Source organism: Cavia porcellus, unplaced genomic scaffold (genome assembly GCF_034190915.1).
Source record: "Cavia porcellus strain 051 isolate PalLab524CR breed Dunkin Hartley unplaced genomic scaffold, mCavPor4.1 scaffold_16, whole genome shotgun sequence".
NCBI classification, from domain to species: Eukaryota; Metazoa; Chordata; class Mammalia; order Rodentia; family Caviidae; genus Cavia; species Cavia porcellus.
Window position 1 is genome coordinate 63,809,433 of NW_026947499.1, and position 17,979 is coordinate 63,827,411.

General features: G+C 36.9%; 1 non-coding gene and 1 pseudogene across 1 annotated transcript; both read left to right on the top strand.

Moving 5' to 3' along the window:
* Positions 1–1,594: 1,594 nt before the first annotated feature.
* Positions 1,595–2,005, top strand: LOC100719826 (protein FAM136A-like; annotated as a pseudogene).
* Positions 2,006–8,008: 6,003 nt separating this feature from the next.
* On the top strand, positions 8,009–8,145 carry LOC111754016 (small nucleolar RNA SNORA2/SNORA34 family). The gene has a single exon (XR_002788753.2). It is a non-coding gene; the product is annotated as a small nucleolar RNA SNORA2/SNORA34 family (small nucleolar RNA).
* Positions 8,146–17,979: the final 9,834 nt, after the last annotated feature.

Sequence of the window (17,979 nt, forward strand, 5' to 3'; positions counted from 1 at the left end):
GCTGAAGAATGGTTTGATTAACTTAATTTATGGGACAAAAGGCTATTTTTTAATGTTAAATCCTCAGGAGGCTATTCTGAATTGGATGGTTGAGACAGCAATATTTATTCCATTTAAATTCCATTTGAGTACGTTGATTCCTTCATCTGAAAAATAAACAATCAAGAAACAGGAAACAGCTGTAGAGGCTGTAACCTGGGTCTTCCAGCTTTTCACTCAAAATCACAGGAAGGGATATGGTCTGAATTGCTTCCATTCATATGTGTCTTTAAGTTATTCCTTATATGAAAAATTACTTATTTTCCAATTCCCTTTTCCATTTTTAAGCTAAGTGAAAGCCTAGTGGCTAGTAATAAGGTAAGCAGTCTTAACATTAAAAAAATTTCTTCCCAGAAGACTAGCTAAATGAAAGTATGTTGGATTTTGTAAGCAGCAAGAGTTGCAATGGTGTTCTTATTATCTGTGAGATTTGGCCGGGGTGGGGGGTGCAGACCTGGAATGCCAGTCCTTTTGGGGAACCCAGATCTGAAAGGTTGACTGTATGACTAACAACACACCAGCACCTTGGGTACAGGGAGCATAAGGTTTACTTACATTTCTGTTTACAAAATCAAATACACCTAGCAGTAAGGAAAGACTTTAACCCAGTTTTTTGTTCCATTAATCAAACTAAACCATTATTCTCAATTCCAAAGGCTTAATATGCTGTCAAAAGGTGACAGACATGGTGAAGAAGCATTGATTTGTGATTGGGATAGTGAAATCATGGTCTTTTGTTTCCTGTATTTCTCTCAAAGCTTGCTATTTAAAAGACATTTAGAATCCACAATTGCAAGCATTCATTTTCTTGAGCTAGTGACGTTTGACTGTCACTGGTGTTGCTGGTGAAATGTAAAAGACCACACAGCAGTGAAACTGTACGGTAGCATTGTGTTGCCACTTATGTCAGCACAGATGGGCACTGGGGTCACCAGGAAACAAAACATCTCACCCCAGTGGGAGTCAAGGGAAATCTTCAATCACATTTTTCTTGGCTGATTCAGACAACACTATGTGTTGCCATCAGGTTACATATTTTTACTTGTTCTCAAATTTTAATTTTTCCCCCTTTGCCTTAGGAACTCTTTCAACGATATGAGAAATTCATAGTAGCCAAATCATAATTACCCAATCAGTATAAGATCCATGGACTTTGCCACATGGATAAACAACCTTAAATACTTTTTTCTGCTGTTTAGCCCCTTAATTTTATTTCTTATAATCTATCCCAAGAAAATAATCAAACATGAGGTTGAATAATTTAGTATGGATATCTGATGTTTATCAAATGGTTTATGTAATAGAAAAGTAAAATAGAATATAGTTTTTAAATTTTATTTTAAAACAATCGTATAAGTAGACTTCATTAAGAAACAATGCTTTATTTATTTATTTATTAGTGCCAGGAATCCAACCCAGGTCTTTGTGCTTGCCAGGCAGGCCCTGCGCTGCTGAGCTACATCCTCAGTCCAAGAAATAATGTTTTAGAAAATATGTCAAAAATGTTTATTTTAGAAGCCATGTTGGCAAGAGCATAGCACAGAACAGGCTCATTATGGCAGGGATGTTGGAGTTCCGGGTCAGGAGGCAGTGGGCTCCACAGTGGATGAAGAGTGTGGAGAGAGAGAACATTGGAGGACCCAGAGCCTGCTGATCCGGGACAGTGCCACCTGCTGTGAGGACAGCCAGGCATCTATGCAGCAAACACATCAAACACTGCCATGCACCTTTAGCGCAGGCCCAGGCCTTGGTGACCAATGAGTTGGAAAAGTTCCAGGACCGCCTGGCACGAGGTGCAATGCATTCCAATGACAAAGACAAAGATTTGATGGGTGCAGGGCATAAAGGCCTCAGATGAAACGCAGCTGGACAGCTGTATGGCCAGGTGTGTGGGGCTGACCCCATAAACCTCACTCCAATTATGATGAAGAGTGCGAAGGAGTCTCTCTTGTCTATTGAGAAATAAAAACATCTTTGCCAGTGGCCACTGGGGCTGGGGACAGGAATCCAGTTAGAAAGAAGAACGGCAATCTTTGTTTTTTAAGTAAAATTTATGAAGAAGAAACTAAGGAAGATGGCAAGTTTACCAATGTTTCACTTGCCTCTGATCTTCTATGTTTCAGTGCTATAAAGTGAGATGGAAAAAAAGTGGCTCTAAAGTTTGGGTCAAAGATAGCATAACAGTGTTTTAGAACCCAAATACTACGTGGCAAGACCTTATCCTGGCAGTAGAAATCCCCCTAATACCAACTGAGAACCCTCAAAGGCACCAGGGTCCCCTCATTCCACAGAGCTAGCAGGTAGACAGGGTCCTCCAAGCTCCCTATGACCTGGTGGAATTGTAAGAGATGAATGTGTCTCTGTAGTCAACCTCCCATTTAGACACAAATATCACCACACTATTTTCTATAAGTCATAAATCAAAATTGAGATAACTAATGTATACCCTGTAACCCCAGAATTTGGGAGGCTGAGGCAAGAGGATTGCTGTGAGTTTCAGGCTAGCCTGGGCTACCCAGCGAGCTCAAGGCCAGCCTGCACTGCATATCAAGATCCTGGGGAGGGAGAGGGTGATATACTATCATTTTCCTTATTTTGCTGGGTGTTTTATATGCAAAGGCATGGAGTGGATTTAAAGATTAAAAATGTAGAGTTGAGAAGGGAAGGGGATAAAAATGCTGAAAAGCTCTTTATGTAATCCTTTTCTAGCCATGAACATGCCTGTCTTGAAATTCTTTCACTGCCTTTCAGCTTAGAGACAATTGCAAAAACTAGCATCAGTGTCATACACTGTATGGAAAGCAGGCTTACTTTACTGACTGATGGGCCTTCAGTCTTATTGAGGCAGTTACCACTACAATCTTACAGCAACCCTTTTCCCCTGATGGTTAAAGGGTTTTGATTCTGATAAGCAGTGAAATAGGAGCTATGGGCTAGTTTAAAAATTTATGAACTATTGAACTTGAAGGAATTGGTTTTTATTGAACAGAATGGAATAAATGCCTAAACCCAGCACTGTTTTCTTAGTCTCTCAAATTAACAGCACCTTACTAAGATGGCCCCCTGGCAACAGTAAGGTCAAAAGTTAAGCAATGTGAGCTGTGACTCCTTTACCAAATACCATTTTTGCCTGGGGCCTTTGCAATATGCAGTGTTCCTACCCCAGCATGGCATCTTATCGTTTGGATAAAGGATGTATTATCTTTTTTACATATTTATTACTTGAAATGGTAGTATAGCCTATCTGTTTGCTGTATGGAGGCTGTGATATATTTTCCTAGTGATTTGGTTTCACAATGTAAAGTTTTATTGTCTCCTCAAAAAAATGCTTGTTTATATTTTAACTGTAAAATTCCAGAATATAAAGGTGCATGTCACAAAGTGTTTTTATTTTAACTGTAAAAGTCCAGAATATAATAGTGTGTGTCACAAAGTGTTTTTATTTTAACTGTAAAAGTCCAGAATATAATAGTGTGTGTCACAAAATTAACTCTATATGAAATTTAAAATAGTTGTAACATGTGTCCAAATAGTATGCCTTCTTAACAATCAAAAGAAAGATGTGAAAATGTTAAATTCAGTTATCTCTTGGTGGCTGGATTCTGATGATTTTGAAACTTTTTTTCCTTTCTATATTTTAGAAGCTTTTCTTCTCATTTTTCATTCATTAATGATCAGAAAGAGGATGAACATAGCTCAGTAGTAGAGGACTTACCTAAGACACTTGAAGCCCTAGGTTTATTCCCCTGCTACACACACACACACACACACACACAAGAAATATGAAACAAATTGTCAGTCAATATAATTATAGAATATGAAGGTATATATCCTTTTCAAGCCATCAAGATATGAATGTACATGTCTTGAAATATAAAGCACATAAACACCACGTGCTTTATGCCATCTACCACTTATAAAATTATATGAAGTGTTTTTTGTGGTGTTGTCATCTTACAAAGCAAAAAGCTAAACTGCTTCCTGGCTCTCAGTTTCCTGGAATAGTTTCAAGTTCCTCACCTGACATGGAATTTAAAAGAAATACACTACTGTTACCTTGGACTTGAGTAAACCATAGGCCACCAAAGAAATATATTATTAGAGCTGATTAAAAACCAAAAGCACTTTAAAAATTGATTACATCTCAAACCAGAGTCAGGACAGCATACCTGTAGCTCCAGAAACTTTGGAAGCTGGAAGGAATGATTCCTTGAGCCCAGGAGTTCAAGACCAAACTGGGTAACATAGCAAACACTTGTATTTGAAAAAAAAAAAAAAAAACTGTTACATCTCAGTAAATGTGAAATACAGGATGTTACAGCTAGTGTCTGGATATCCCCACAAAGTCTCATGTAGTTGTAGGTGGGGCTTTTTCAGAGGTGGCTGAATCCAGAGTGTGCAATGCTGGAATTATGAATATGTGATTGCTAGATTAGTCCACTGATTGGTTTGACATAATTCTGAGTGTGAGTAAAGGGAAGGCGCACATTGGATGTGAGGGACACCCACCTGGATATAACACAAGGGACAGAAAGAGGGCTGCTGTGGCCCCTGGCTGCTTGCTTCCTCACTATTTTGCTGCTTTTCTGCCTTCCTGCCTTCTACTCACCATGAACAGTTGCTTCTCTGTGATGCCCCACTGCCGTGCCACTCTGCCTCAGAGGTAGCCAACTGTGAACTGAAACCTCTATGAACTGGAGGCCAAATAACCCTTTCCTCCTTTAACTTTGGGTGTCCCATCTTTTGTCTCAGCAACAAGAAGAAGTAAGAAAGAAGGGAACATTCTCAACTTCATAAAGAACATACCCAAATCTTAGAGGTGGCATTATATTTAATGCTGTAAAATTAGAAACTCTCCCACTAAGATCAGGTCTAAAACAAGAATTTTGTTGCTACCACTTCTTTTCAGTATTGTACTGGATGTTTTAATCAATACAAAAAAGAAGAAAAGGATATGAAAAATGTACAGATGAGAAAGGAAAGATAAAATCATCTTTGTTCATAGATGACATGATTATCTATTTAGAAATTATAAAAGAATATTTTAAAACTCCTGGAACTAATAAGTAATTACAAGTAGTTTGAGGGATAAAATATTAATATGCAAAACCCAATCCCTTTTTTATTTACCAGAAATGAACAGGTGGAATTTGAAATTAAAAACACAATAGCATTTCTATTAGCAGTCCAAACATGAAATACTTTGGTATAAGTCTAATAAAGTATGCGCAAACTTTTATGAGCAAATTACAAAGCTCTGATGAAAGAAATCAAAGGACTAAATAATGAAAAGATAGCCCACATTCATCATTAGAAAGAATCAATTTTGTCAAGATACCTATTTTCTCCAACTTCATAGATCCACACAATCTTCAATCAAAATCCCAGCAAGTTATTTTGTAGATCATCAATAAACTATTTCTGCAGTTTATACGGAGAGGCAGAAGCCCCAGAATAATCAACAAAATACTGAAAGAAACCGCAATGTGGGAGAACTGATACTACCTTATTTCAAGATGATAAAATAGTAATGAAGGGTTATATTGGCAAAAATAGATACAAATATATCAATAGAACAGAAAAGGAGCCCCAAAATAGAACCACAAAAATTTAATTAACTAATCTTTGACAAAGAGAGAGGGCAATAAAATGGAGAAGAAATAATCCCCTCACCAAATAATGCCAAAGCAACAGAACATTCACATACAAACAATTGTGTACAGACACAGACTCTACAACTCCCTGGAAGCTAACTTAAATGGGTCATAAGCATCAAGGTATCATGGAAAACTTCACAACACAAACTCTCAAGTCAAGATGAACTTGGAGTGAAGTATTTCAGGTCCTGAAATAAAACAACCTCCAGATTGAGGCACCCTGCAAAACTATCTTTCAAAATTAATGGAGAAATAAAATACTTCCATGACAAAGAACAATTGAACAAATTTATGACCATCAAACCAATGCTACAAAGGGTACTGGCAAATATTATAGACACAGATAACAACAATCACAATTCCAAGAACAAGAACAGAAAGAAACCACCAGTCAGGGCAGGCAATTAAACAGAGGCCAAAAGTAGGGAACCAACAGCAGCAAACTGTCATGATAAAGTTAAGCTAATACGTATCAGTTATAACCATCAATGTAAATGGCCTCAATTCACCCATCTGGTAGAATGGATTGAGAAACAGGATCCTACAATATTCTGTACACAAGAAATTCATTTAACTCAAAGAGAAATTCATAGATTAAAACTCAAAGGATGGAAAACAATACTCTGTGCAACAGGAACCCAGAAAAAAAGCAAAGATAGCTATTCTGTTTGCAGACAGTGTGAATTTCAAACCAAAGTGATCAAGAGATAAAGATTATCACTACATACTTGTTAGGGGAAAACTTCTAAAGGAAGAGATAACAATCATAAAGTATATGGACCAAATACAGGAGCACCCCACTATATAAGGCAAATATTAATAGATATGAAAAATCAAATAAGCAATGACACAATTGTAATAGGGGATTTTCATATCCCATTGCCACAAAGAGATAGATCAATTAGACAAGAAACAAAAAATACAGAACTAAATCAAGCCTGTGAACAAATGGACTTAGTAGACATTTACAGAGTGTTCCACTCAACAATATCAGAATACACATTCTTCTCAGCTGCACATGGAACATTTTCTAAAATAGACCACCTGCTAGCCCATAGAATACACTTAAATAAATGCAAAGGAATTGAAATTATCCATGTATATCATCTGACCATGGTGCAATGAGAGTGGAAATTGATGGTGAAAGAAACCATGAAAACTACATAAACACATGGAAATTGAATAACACCCTGCTGAACAACCACTGGGTCACAGAAGAAATAAATGAAGAACTTAAGCAGTATCTACAATCAAACAAAATGTAAATACAACTTACCAGAACATGTAGAACACAATGAAAGTGGTCCTAAGAAGAAAATATATAGTAATTAATTGTCACATCGGGAAAACAGAATGACCACAAATAAACAACCTAATGTTGTTTCTCAATCTTCTAGAAAAGGAAGAACAAGTCAAACCCAAAACCCATATAAGGGAGGAAATTATAAAAATTAGAGACAAAATTAATGCAATCAAGACTAAGAAAACAACACAAAAAAATTAGTGAATCACAGAGTTGGTTCTTTGAAAGAATAAATAAAATTGAAAAACCCCTAGTCAACCTTATCACAAAAGGAAAGAAAAAAACTTAAATTCATGAAATAAGGAATGAAAGGGTGAACACATTACAGATCCTGTGGAAATTCAGATCATCAGTCTTCACTCACATAGAATGGAAAACAGAAGAAATGCACAGATTCCTAGAAATGTATGAATTATCAAAGCTGAATCAAGAAGATACAAAAATTCTGAATAGCCCACTATTAGTTAATAAACTCAAAACATAATTTTAAGAAACTTATCAACAAAAAAAAGCTCAGGCTCTGATGGATTTACTGCTGAATTCTACAAGAAATTTAGAGAAGACCTAACACCAAACTCTCTAATGAAATTGAATGGGAAGCAGTACTCACTAATTCATTTCTGGAAGAAAGCATTACCCTGATACTAAAACCAGAGAAAGACCCAACTAAGGAAGAAAGTTACAGGCCAATCTCCCTAATGAACACTGACACAAAAATCCTCAATAAGATGCTGGCAAACAGACTGCAGTAAATCATCAAGAAGATTGTACACCATGCTCAAGTGTGATCTATCCCAGGGATGCAGGGAAAGTTCAACACATATAAATCCATAAATGTAATACATCATATTAACAGAGCCAAGGGCAAAAATCATATGGTTATCTCAATAGAAGCAGAAAAAGCTTTTGACAAAGTCCATCACCCATTCATGATAAAACCTTACAGAAAATTAAAATAGATGGTCTTTATCTCAATCTCCTAAAAGTCACCTATAACAAACCAACAGCCCTGGCCTTGAATCAAGGCCAGAAGCTTCCTGATGCTGTTGGTTTCAAGCAGGAACCTAAAGAGATGTCTTTCTATGATCTGTTGACCATTTCAGAACTTGGGCAGTGAAGTGGTCAGTTCATTAGAAAGAAACAGCTTGAAGCAACCCCTCCCCCACTGGTGAGTGGCTGTGAGTGTGGCAGGCTCTGGTGGCCCAGGACAGGAGCCACGGGCATTTATTGGGACCTGAACCATGCTAGGACCTGGAGCACCAGGAAACCAAACAACCCTTCTCCACTTGCCTGTTTTGTTTTGTTGCACTTCAATATATATGAAAGTATAGACAGCTATTTTGAAGAGAACGAGAGACTCTACAACAGCCATTAGTGACTTCCCTATTGTCTGTCTGGTTATGAAGATCTAAAATGTCTTCCTCATTCAGTTCAGATCAGTTTTATAATACGTTGTTTTGCATGAACTTTCTGTATGCGAAGACATGGACAACTATTTGGAAGAAAACAAAAGGCAATATGATAGTGAAGATCTCAGGTTGTCTAGCTTTGAAATTTATATCTCTTACATTGCTTCCTTATGTCCTATTTTGTTCTGTTTTGTTGTGTTTAATTTTACCTCCTTTAAAATAAAAAAAAATTAAAAAAAAAAAAACCAACAGCTAACATCATACTAAATGGACAAAAACTGAAACCTTTTAATCTAAAATCAGGAGCAAGAGAAAGATATCCACTATCACCATTCCTATTCAATACAGTTCTGGAAACATTAGCCAGAGTAATTAGACAAAAGAGAGAAGTAAAAGGAAAAAGAATAGGAAAGGAAGTGAAATTATCATTATCCACAGATGACATGATACTCTACATAGAAGACCCCAAAACTCTACATAGAAGACCCTAAAAACTCCACCAAAAAAACTTGTAGAATTAATAATTAAATCCAGTAGCAAAGCTGAATATAAAGTTAATACTCAAAAATCAATAACATTCTCACACACAAACAACAAACCCACTGAAAGAGAAATTAGGAGTCAGCAGCTCCCAAAATCTGGCCACGGTAAAACTTAGGCACTGACCAAGAAAGCAATTTGCCCACCCTCTGGGTAAGTGCCCCGGTGCGAGCCAAGAGGAGAACCAGTCAGTGGCTCCCGTGAGCCTACCAATGCATGGGCTGAGAATCAAACATCCCAACCTTCCCTCCCCCCATCACCATGAGCAACTGGGGACAGAAATCTGAGCATTAGTGGGAAGGATGACCATATACAATACAGTGAATAGAGAGGATATCCTTCTATCTTCTGTTTGAAGGCAAATGTTGTCTCACTGTTTTGTTTTGTAATGATTAATTGTTTTGCTCTATTCAATATTCTCTCTTGACTGGCTTTATAATGTTCTGTTTTGGCTTGATTTCACTATATCTAATTGATGGACAACTACTATGAAGATAACAAGAGATACTATGGTACCTATTACAACCTATATCCTGGTATCCTCCTGTGAAGTTCTGTACCAATTTCACTACATTTTCTTGATTTGCTTTGCTCTGTCTTGTTCTTTAAAATAAAAAAGAAATTAAGGGAAATATATCCTACACAATAGCATCCAAAACAATGAAGTACTCAAGAATCAATTTAACAAAGGAAATAAAAGATGTATGCACTGAAAATTACAGCACACTGAAAAAAGAGATTGAAGAGGAAATCAGAAAAGGGAAAGATACTACTTGTTTTTGGATAGAAAGAACCAATATTGTGACAATGGTCATTTTCCCAAAACTGTTATACAGATTTAAGGTAATTATGATCAAAACATTTGCATACTTCACAAATCTAGAGAAAATATTCCTAAAATTCATTTGGAAACAGAACAGATCTACAATAGCAAAAGCAATTCTCAGCAACAAAGACAAGGCAGGAGGCATCAAAATCCGTGACTTGAAATTATACGACAAAGCTACTGTGATAAAAATAATCTTGGTACTGCAAAACAAACAAACAAATAAAAAACCAAACCTGAGGATCAATAGAACAGATTAGAAGAAGGAGAAACAATTTCAAACACATTCAGCCACCTTATTTTTGACAAAGGAGCCAAATACGTTCACTGGAGTCTTTAATAAATGTGCTAGGAAAGCGGTTTTCCACATGCCAACGACTAAAACTAGATCCATATCTGTCACAGGCACTAAAGTCAACATGAGTCAAAGATGTAAATATTAAAAAAGAAACAATCTACTGGAAGAGAAAGTAGATAGAAATCTTGAAGACATAGGAGTAGGCAGAGAGTTCATTGAACAAAAGCTAAACTGCACGGAAGTACTTAAAAGTATCAACAACTGGGATCTCATCTTATTACAAAGTTCTTACACATCAAAATAAATCACCAACAGAGTGAAAACAAAACCCATAGAGTGGTAAAAAGTTAGCCAACTGTCCCTCAAACAAAGGATTACCATCTGGAACATAAGAACTGGAAAAAATCAGGCCCCCCCAATTCAAAGATTCAATCCAAAAAATGGGCATCTGAGATGAATATGCACTTGTCAGATGAAGAATCCAAATGGCAAATAAATATATGAAATTTTCTATCCATTGGTCATTCAAGAGATCCAGTGTAAAACAAGATTGAGATTCCATTTCATTCCAGAAAAAATGGTCATCATCAAGAAATCAAGTAATGCAAATGCTGGAGGGGCTGTGGGGAAGAAGGAACCCTTCTCCACTGTGGGTGACAGTGTAGACTGGTGCATCCACTGCAAATCAGTGTGGAGATTCCTCAAAAACTAGGATTGGAGGTCCCATTCAACCCAACTATCCCCCTTCTGAATATTCTCCCAGAAGAATTAAAAACATTATACCACAATGATAAATGTATACTCATATTTATAGAAGCACAATTTGCAGTATCTAAATCTCAAGAACAACCCAAATACCCATCAGCCAAGGAATGGATTAAAAAAAAATGTAATCTTTTTAAATGATGAAGTACTACTCAGCTATAAAGAAGGATAAACTTGAGGTTTTTATAGGTAAATGGATGCAACTAGAGATCATACTCATAAGTGAAATGTGTTAAACTCACATGTGTAAACATTATATTGTTTCCTTAGTGTAAGAAACTGAAAGAGTAAATAAGATCCAGAATGAACAATCGATATTGTGAAGAGGAAGAAACTGCTCAAAAAGAAAGAACAACTGGGATGGGGGAAATTAGAAAAGAATGAAGGGAAAGGAAAATATATATATACATATAATATCTAAGATAATTATACTACTAACTTCTTTTAGTTCATTGAAAAAACGGCTCGTATTTATATCATTTGATCAATTTTACATGCCTATATTTTGCAATTTGAGCAAGTGCTTTGAAGATAACACGTAATGTTAGCCATTGTTAATTTTCTATTATCTTGTTTTGAAATTTTGCATCATACCTTTACTGTTTTTATCTTTAAAATAAAAAATAAATGAACAAATAAACTTTAAGGAAAATCAGTGTATGAAAGTCCTAGAAGACAGATAAGCTAGGAAAAACATTTAAATGATTTTCAGTTTGGTGAAAGCACAATACAGGAAAAAAATTGAAATCAATAAACTGAACCTCATTAAAATTAAATGTTTCTGCTCCACAAGAGATATTGTCAAAAGAATGAGAAGACAGACCACAGATTGGGAGAAATTATGTGCAAAAGATGTGTGTGATAAGGGACAGTTTCCAAAATATGCAAAGAATTCCACCATAAGGAAACAAACCACTTGATCTAAAAAACAGTCCATAATCCCTAAAAACAGCTTACCAAAGTTGATATTTAGATGGAAAATGAACAAATTAAAAGATGCTGCACATCACGTGCCATCAGGGAAATGTAAATTAAAATAACAGTGAAATACAGTTAAAATACTGTGATACCGGTTAGAATGTCCCATATGTAGAAAAGTAACAACCCCAAATGCTTGAACAACAGGAAATCTCATTATTAGTTGGAATGCAAAATGCTATAGTCAATATAGAGTTGTTTGCCGGTTTCTTACAAAAATAAGCAATATTCTTGCTGTACAATCTAGCAGTCACTCTTGATATTTACTCACAGGGGTTGAAAATTTATGTTCACACAAATACCTGATCACAAATGTTTCCCACAGTTTTACATATAAATGCCAAAAACTGGGAAATAACCACGATGTCCCTCAGTAGGTCAGCAGATAAATAAACCATAAGAAAGGAGGAATGAACAGGCAAAGAACATAGCTGTCTTGGGCAGTGACACTACTCCTCCATTTGGTACTAGATGGCACACATGTGTGTCCTGACCCACAGAGAGTACACCACCAAGAGTTCACGCAATGTAAACTATGAACTTTTAGGTGTCAATGAGCTGTCAATAGTGTGTGTCACTGCTGTGGGAGATACTGATATGGGGGGAGATTCACATGTGTGGGGTACAAGGTAGATGGCAAAGTCTGCATTTTCCACTACTTGGCTATCACCCTAAAAATTAAATTTGTTTAATAACAGCAAACTAATAATTTCCTGGTGCTCAAAGCAGCTTTTCATCTGAGGAAGTGAGGGGAGGAGTAACACATGCTCTGTACCATGTTTTCAAGGGCTCACTGCCACTGGCTTCTCATCTCTCATAACTGCTACGTTGACACGACTGATGGCAAATGCTTTACGCTGGCAGGTGATATTGCCAAGGACAATATTTCACTGGGCAAATAACTCACACCGAGATGCTTTATATGTTTTAACCACTCATGAGCTTTGTTTGTAACAGTTGCGTGCCATTATCGCGAGTGGTCAGAGTTTGTGGCAGACTCACCCTCAGTGGGGTGAGGTGCGAGGCTACAGGTACACTTCGGTTTGCACACGTTCTGCCATTATTTCAACAATGCTTCATTTCAGTGGTTGGATAAATAGTCACATTCGCTTTTTCATTTTCACGTTTTTCCACATTCACGTACAATGATGGATTAAATTCAATAGCTAGATGATTCCTGTAAGATTTCCATTACTTAAAAATCTCATTTTCATCATGACTCTGAAAATGTGAAACACTTTCATTTAAAATTTGACATCTATTAGTATGTTTTGGTGCCCCACAGATAATCCTGATTTTTCTGTTCTTTATGACAGGCATCTGGTGGCATTCTGCTAGGCTTACGTGAAGAAACCACACTCCCCGTGTGCCATAGTGCTTGTGACCCGAGGATTCCTAGGGTAGGCGTTCTGCCTGTTCATCCTTCCTATGTAAATTGTATCTGTCGCGTTGAAAATAGCTCACAAACAATTAGTGCAAGCTTTAGTACTTGTATTTGTTCTTCTTTGACATTTGTGACATTTTACCTATTTTATATTCTTTTGTTCTTTGTACATATTATCAGGATCACAGTTTTGGAAAAATCTGTAATTTCGTATTACCTTCTATAACTGAACACAATGAAAGGAAACAAGGTATTGAACAAAACTAACTTATTCATCAAAATAAAGCTTCTTTTGACATCTGAAGTGTTTGAACTTATATTTTAGTTCTCCTTAATTTCCTTTCATTTTTCTCTTTTTGTGTTCTAATTCTTATAAACGTATTTGTCATTGTGGTTGGCTTTTAGTTTTGGTTATTTTGATCCTTTTTCTCATTTTTATGATATTGCCCAGAAGAGATCTCAGTTTCCTAGTGATATAGTGAGTGAATTTTGATATTTTGAAACTGCTACCGGCCTTTTAGCAGACTAGATTCTGACTTTCTAGTGAGTTCTAAAAATTTTGTTTAAATTTTGATATATTCAATAGTTTAAGGAAAACATATGAAACTAATCTAAATGTAAGGAGCACCAAAGTGTAATTTAAGTGTGTTTTAAAAATTGCTTCCCCAGTGTACAGAACCACATAAATTAGAAATCATATTACAACTATATTGTATATATTGACTTGTTAGTGAATACATGTACAAATTGTTATCATGTGGACAATTTTTCTTCAGTCCATTTTAGTCCTTCTGAGACAATCTGTGTGTAGTCTTGCTACGTGCATTTTTGTCCTATGAGTGTGATACTGTATACTGTTTCCTCTAGAACTACTGCTAGGGCAGGGAGCATGGGACAGGCTGATACATGACCACCATACCCCACCCTGCACACTGGTGTTCATGAGGCATGCAGCTCCACACACAGACGCTCCAGGTGTATGTGGCACTGCCATGTGGCCATGCTCCACAAACACAAGAATTCTTGGGTTCTCGCCCAAGAAATCCCACTAAGTAGACATAAATAATACAAAATTCACAAAAATATGAAATCTGAAACACTTCTGGTTCTATGCATTACAAACAAAGGATATACAACCTGTATACTGTAACTGTTTAATAATGCAGTAACAGCTCATGCATTCATGGAACCTGCTACTTAGCTGGTACTTGGTCAAGATTGTTTGGTCTTTATCACACTGTGATGTAAGTATAATATTATAATCCCCACTCTGGTGATGAAGAAACGGGCACCGAGAGTACAAATAATTTGTTCAATATTATGCAACCTTTAGTAGAGAATCTAAAATAAAGCCTATAAGGAATCCTAAGATAGGCACCCCAAGTGCTAGGAAGGTAGGATTAGTGGGTGAAGTTGAGTGTAACTGCACCAGCATTCACTGTAACAGGGAAGGTGGTCTTGAAGTGAAGAACTCAAGCCTCATTTACTCACCTGATTTTTCAAGAGAATGCAGAAATATGAATTTTTTATGTGTAAAGTCCCCTAATTTAAAAATGTTGAATTATCTTAAAAAGAACAACTGCTGAGCCAAGCAAGAGAAGGAAAGGTTTTAATTTTCAGTCCCTGCTCTTAGGCCAGGCCTGCTCAACCATAATCAGGTTTTTTGCAAAGTCAGGAAGCACAATTTGTGTCTCCACACCCCGTTTTCCATTTCCATACCCAGTTTCATGCTTGTGTTTTAGCATTACTTAGCATTATGCTTGTCCCAGGGTAGGTGCTCAGTAAATGATGGTCCAGGATGAAATGAAATCAAGTCTGTAGTGTTCCCTAGTACAGTCTCAAACTACAGTGCTTAGCGCACACAATAAAATGTAATCATACAGCAGCATCCAACTGTTTATTCACAATGCAACTGAGATAGTGCAATCTATCTCTAAAAATATATTCTTTTCCCTCTAGTTGATCTTTGCATCAGAACAACCTAGGAGTAATGACATAAAAAAAAGAACATAAAAGCTGTGATTTGTGGTCACAAATGTTTTGAGTTTCCAGTGTAGCTGTCCCATTATCATCTCAGCAGCTTGAAAGATGTAATTGCTTTCTACAAGTACACAGCCAGCTAATGCAATGTAATAGGACCCCCCAGCAACCTTAGCTTTCATTATCTTGCAGCCCACAAATGAGCACTCTTAGTAACAAAACGTGCAAATGTCAACCGAAGTGAAAATTTGTACAGGGCCAGTAAACTCATTAACTTGTAGGTTTTCGTTGTCTCCTTTTCTCCATTTTGTTTTTCATTTGTTTCTAATCTTCAAAGGTTATAGACTTCCACATAAAATGTCTGAAATTCTTGTTTTTGGAAATGTCATTCCCTTGGCTTTACTAATGTCTGCCCAGTCTGAATTTTGACTGCACTGAACTCTCGAACATCATGGGAGTTTATAAATATTACACACAAAGCCAGCCATTTAGAGACAACAGAGGGAGGTTGCTCTTCTTGCCCTGTCTGACCTGCACCTGGTGGCCTCTGTCTCTGCCCCTACCATTTGTATTTAGGTGTCATCTGAGTCTTCATTTCCAGCATGTGATTTGGCACATGGAGCTTTGTCAGACAACCCCGGAGTTTCTGCCTACTGTGTCTCACTCCCTGAGGCAAAAAACTCAAGTCTATTTAGAGAACTGTTAATTAACTGAACTGTATTGGGTCAGGTATTTACGAACAGAGAAAACAGGAACAGAAAGGATAAATATGCCCTTACAGAAAGCCTGAGTAAGCCACATGTACATTTTTGTTTTAAAGAGAAAGAAACTCAACCACAAAAACCTCTCTGTAAAGGGCTTTCCTGTCCTATGTCCTGGTTTACTTTATCTTCTGCACCAAATTGGAGAGAATATACTTGCTGTATACTGATACCAGCCTCATCCCAAATATGCTTGTAAACTTAGGCAAAATGCAGAGGAGCTGAGAGGAGGGTAAATATTGTATGTTCTCTCTACAGAGCTGTTTGATGAAATGCTGTTGACTTAGAAACAAAGTTGTAGAAAGTATGTCTACCATCTGTGGTCTGGATGTAATGCCTGTGCTGATGAACTGACAGCCAGAAATAATGTCTAATGGTTGCTTCTGGTTTCAAGGGTAAAGAAACTGAAACACCACTTCAGTACTCTTGGTGCACAAAAAGCTTTGTTTATGTGCCGTGTATTTATAACTTAGAAGATTTAGAACAAAGACATGATGACTGCAGATTTTTGAAAATAAGTTTTGGCATAATTTCTATATGGATTATCATACCTGAAGAATTTGCTAAGACACAAGAGCAATGCCAGAAATTTGAAAGCCTTATGATCACCATCATTGCTATTCCTTAAAGAAGACTCATGCTCTAAGACAGAGTTATCCTTTCACATGTTGCCATTCGCTCTCCAATTAATTAATCATGAATATTAAAATTCCTGAGCCAGGGATGTAGCTCAGTGGCACAGCACCTGCTTGGCAAATGCAAGGCCTTGAGCTTGATTCCTGGTACCAAAAAAAATGAGAAAAGAAAATTCCTGAAGCTATAAAGATATTTATACAGGTTGGCATGATTTTTTGTGAGGTGTAAATAAAACTAATTGGGTATAATTCCTGCGCACTATATATCAAAATGAGGCAGTATAAAAGAGTATATAAAAGGGTGGTGAAATATGCAATGTATTTGTAAGATACAAAACCAATCAAAGTCCCATAGAAATACTTTGAGAAGTTTCTTTTTAATGGGGGGGGGGCAAGTTTGCTGTAATGTGTGGTGTAGCAGGGAGTGTGGAATAGTGATATCAAATCACTTTTAACTAAAAAACCAGAGATACTTGTGGAACGAACAGGAATTTCAAAGGTTTGTGGACTCAGAAGGTAGTAAAGGAAATACACAGATGGAAAATATCACTGGATAGGAAATGAGTGGCCAAAATCAAGCTTGACGCTGGCAAAAGGGAGCTGTGGAAATGGCCTAAACTATGAAACCCAAAGCATTAAGTTAAAGCAAAATCTTCATTCACACTTAATAAATGGCCCTGAAACAGTAAAATATGCCCTTCCTTCCTTTCTGATCTACCTTCCCTTTCTTACGGATCTTCATACTGCCCCACCATTTACCAAAAACACTAGCTGTTCCAACCAAACCACAATCCTGGCTGATGCCACCAGGGAAATGGCTGTAGTGGCCCCACCCACCCTCAGCATAGCCCGGGTGGGGAAGGTTTGGGGTTGAAAGCTGGTTGAGAAGGCCAGTCCTATCCAGTGGTGTGTGACAGCCAGATCCAGCAAGTCACAGGGTGAAATGATTAGATCAGGAATCTTGCAAGCCAGTTGCTATACACAGTTATTATTAAAAATAGGGGATGTAGCTCTGTGGTAGAGAGCTTGCCTAGCAGACCTGAGGTCTTAGGTTTGATAACCAGAATGAAAAGAAAAAGAATGTTATAAAAATATATTAAACTTATTATTAAATAAATTACATTAAAAACAAAACAACGAATACTCAACTGAACGTCCTGACTTTTGCTGTTATCTATTTTTGAGGTAACTTTCTCAAACTGTTGCTATGTGATGGAAATACTACAAAATGCTGTCTGCTAGACACCTCTTCCCAAGGCTCTACTTGGTAATGACATGATGGTAGCTTGAAACTTGTCACGTCAATAAATATTGGGGAGAATATCACTGATCTTAGGTACAATGTACCATCTTCAAAAATGGACCTAATTTTTATACAATTTTAAAGGCCAAATAAAATCCTAC